Source organism: Bacillus rossius, chromosome 2, assembly GCF_032445375.1.
Source record: "Bacillus rossius redtenbacheri isolate Brsri chromosome 2, Brsri_v3, whole genome shotgun sequence".
Taxonomy (NCBI): Eukaryota; Metazoa; Arthropoda; class Insecta; order Phasmatodea; family Bacillidae; genus Bacillus; species Bacillus rossius.
In genome coordinates, this window is record NC_086331.1 from 114,317,943 (window position 1) to 114,322,051 (window position 4,109).

The 4,109-nt window shown below is 34.9% G+C and overlaps 1 long non-coding RNA gene across 1 annotated transcript; it reads left to right on the plus strand.

Moving 5' to 3' along the window:
* Positions 1-397: 397 nt before the first annotated feature.
* On the plus strand, positions 398-3,765 carry LOC134528816 (uncharacterized). Its single transcript, XR_010074429.1, has 2 exons — positions 398-1,472; positions 3,165-3,765. It is a non-coding gene; the product is annotated as an uncharacterized LOC134528816 (long non-coding RNA).
* The last annotated feature ends 344 nt before the right edge of the window (positions 3,766-4,109 follow it).

Below are 4,109 nucleotides of genomic sequence, written 5' to 3' on the forward strand. Positions count from 1 at the left end.
GACTTGCGAAAGCTGGGATTGCCTTTCCCCTTGTCGTATCCTTCGATGTTATACCACCATCCACATGAGGTATGTCAGATCTTAATTGATTTCATTCTACGCAATCATATTCATGTATAACCCTGAAGTAGTAATAATCCGAGGTGGCCGGTTTCCGTCCCCATCCTCTTACTCCTTCATCCATGGCCTTCCGCTCCTATGGTAGATCGGCCTCTACCAAGAAGACTAGCCTCTCTACCCATGTTTTTCCTTACCGTAGGTCACCCACTACCGTCTAGGTTCAGCTGCTTTGAATCATGGCTGCTGGTTCACACCGTAGGCCACTCAACAAAAAAAAAAAAAAAACAAAAAAAAAAAAAAAAGTATACATAACCACCATAGACACACTTCACGTGCGGCCATTTTCGAATATAAAATGTTGGGCTTGTGTACTCAAAAGTTTCCGTCACTTTTTGTGAATAATATATCGAGGACTTATTTTGTTAGTTTTTAAAAGCATTTTTAGGTGTCTTGTAGAATACGATACCAAACAAACAAAGGTTAAGTTAGGTTGGGTACGTTACGTTGCGTGTTGTTATGTAGGAAATCGGAATAATGCATAATTATGATTCCTGTTGCAGTGGTAAACGGTTACAGGTAAAAATAGCGGCAGTGGCTCACTTTAACCTACTGAAATGATACTTTGAATTTCTGATGTGCTACCATTAAAAAATCCCATTGCAGTATCAATACAAGAATTGTGGGTAATATTAGGGTAAATATGTAGATTAGCTGTATTTCCTTAAAAAACACAATGTTACTCTCCAGTTTTACAAAAACGGCGATATCTCCTAAATATTTGGAATTTCTTATCTCCGCCGCCTTTAATGAAAGGAAGAAGTTAAGGAGCACAAAATGACACTATTTTGGGATTTTTAATATTTTTTTTAACAGATATCGTTTTTCTCCAGTTTTACCGTATTTTAATGTACGTAGGTACTGTAAATACATATAAACTATTATTCTTATGATGTCACACATTTATTTGTAATATAGGTAAAAGTTTCGTATTGCGTATCCAAGGAGATCACATGATCCTGAGGACACAATCCTATAAATATTGATGCTGTGGTACATGATGCTTGCTGTTGTGATTTAGCACGTTTTGTTAGGTTAGTACAGCTGCATTAAATATACTTGAATAACATGCCATCATAATGAAGGTATCTCCTTGGATACGCAATACGAAACTTTTACCGTAATATTAATATTGTGATCATGACGTACAGAATGAATTGTACAGAATTACTTTTACATGCTGACTAAAAACGGCGTATTATCGCTGAAGGTAATTGGAGGAAATCACTTACAAGGAAGTGTCACAAATTTGTTCAAAAGAATGTTGACAAATCAACTGGCTGCAGAGTACAGTTGGTGGGGAGCAAAAGGGAAGAAAAATTTCAGAAAATTGGAACTTTCACATGTTGTTATGAGTGAGTAGCCAGTATTAATTTGGTTAGCCAAAAAATTTTTTTTCAATTAGTTAAAAAATTAATAATTGCAGTGTCTTAGTCAAGTATAAACAGATGTGTATTTGTGTACAGCTGAGGAACAATTTCATGTGTAGCTTGAGTTTGCTGCCATGGGAATTATAGTTGCGCAGTAAATAATGAAGCAAGCGAGTGTGGGTATTAGCAGAAGATTTAAATTACAGTTATCACTCTATTTTTGCCACTCCTTTTGGTAGAGGTGGGTTGGGACAGCAATTTTCGGTATCAGTCCCAACCTGATACTGATACAGTAATGTACCTAGGTACAAGTCTCTGATACTTCTGTAAAAGACGGTCCCAGGAGGCAACAAAGCTCCGCGTACGCAGACCGTGCGACCGGAAGGAGAATCTGATACATTATTTATCACGCCCGGTAATTCTCTACCTCTGTTACTCTCATGCCCGCCTGATACAGCCAGTATCAATCAGTTCAACATTCACTGCAGTTCGTCCTGGCCGTGTATCACCCACCATGTTGCGGGCTGTCATGCTTTGTAGTTAGTATCTTTATAGTGAAATAAGGAATGGATAAGTGCACGAAAAAGACTTCATTTGTGTGGAATTTTTTCACGGAAAATAATGAGTTTGCTAATTGTAATTTGTGTAAACAAAAACTGACTTATAAATCATCGACTAATCTGAAGAAACATTTGAAACGTAAACATTGATATAGTATGCTCACTAATGTACGTATCTGTTTTTTTTTTTTTTTAATTTTTAATTTTTTATAAAATCGTAATCTTTTAATGTATGAAAACACTAGTTAATAATTGTTTTCGGATAAAAAAGTCCATATGTTGATTACATCTGTTATTAGTGTCAACTGAGAATTTATTTGCATTTTCATAGCTGTTAGGTGCACAAATATAAATATTATATCTTGTTTTAATGTACTTTTTAACATTAAAATTTCATTAGTTTTATTATTGAACGAGACTGTGCACGCACTGCGCACTGAGCGTACTTTGATGTGGGAAAATAATCAAACGACTCGACTCGTAACAATTTCGCTTTGCGCCTCTCCTTCAACGCCTTCCCCTGCGCTTCCTCCCCTACATTCTTTCCCTTCTTTATCCCTTATTCGTCGTTCCTGCTCCCTCCCCTTTCACAAACTCCGCCCAAGTGACCGTCATATTCTGCGATCGGGTTCTGCGCACGCGCACATTGGCCGTGGTGTTGTTCCAGGTGAATTCTGAACTGATACTAAAGTCTCTGATACTTTTCAAGTGTACTCGTTTGCCGTTCCTGATACAGGCGCGTATCAGTGACAAAGTATCAGATTGATACTTTTCGACCCACCTCTACCTTTTGGATCTCTTCCTTCTCTGCCATGTCCAAGAATGGTAAATCTGTGACCTGACGTTTCAGAAGTTTTTAGATATGCTAAACCCCTTGTAATTTCAATTTTTTCTTTGGCCATTCACGTACTGAGTAAATTCATCTGCATTTATAATTATTGTAATAGTGAATTTAGAAAATTTGTTATAATGCATCCCGTGTGATATCAGGCCTTAAAATATAACATAAAAGCAACAAAATACCAAAATAAATGTTTGTAGCATAGGCACTGATTCCCTGTAACAAAACAATATTTATTTCATGTGGAACTCATTCACCTTCAAAAATTGGTTTCAGGGGTGGTTCGTTTCCATTATCCGTCTACTACTGAGACTGAAGTGTCCATCATTATTTATAATTGGTTAAAACATGCGAAGAAGAGATGTAGCTAGTGTTGTAAATGAAAAAAAGCATGTGTTTTTTTTCCTCAAAAATAAATGTTTTTTAGAAAAAAACTTTGTCCCTAGTTTCCCCCCCCCCCCTTTTTTTCAGGTTTTTTTTATTATTTTATATACTGTAGCTCATACTTTACAGTTAATCTTTATTGTGGAAAAAAAACTTTTTTTTTTTGTTTTTTGTAAAATAAAATGGGTTTTTTATAGAAAAAAATACTTAGAAAAAAAGGCATTTTTTTTATAAACTCTACATGTAGCACTCTTAATAAGTAAGTATATTTTTGTTTAGTGTTTATTTGTGAAATGGGCCACCAGTCATCATTATAAGTTCAGGGTACCTATTGACTGGGAAACCGGTCGGTCAAATATTATTTAAAAATTATGGCTTGGGCTTGTCATTAGAAAAATTGTTAAATGTCAACTTGCTGCCAATTTTTGATATTTTGAATTATATTATTTTGTTTTCAACTGCATTTAATACTATGTAAATAATATCCACTTGTAATTTTTGTCTGCCTATAAGCAGTTTTAAGTGATTTTGAGTTGTAATTTGTAAAAAAAAAAAAATGAAAACGTTATATTTGTGAAAATATTTAACTATCCTGTTACATTCTCTTCACACTTTTTAAGGTTACTTAGCAACCAATGTTTTCAATTAATTTGTGTCATGGAGTGTTCTAATACTTTAAGTTTCAGTGTGAAATTTTTTTTTGATGTTTGCCAATTTAATTGAAGTAGTATTTAATTTAAAAAAAACACACATTTTGCAATTACTGATGCTTACAGCTGACTAAATACGGAAAATGTAATTAAATGCGACTGTATTGGTTTGGGGGGGGGGGGGGGG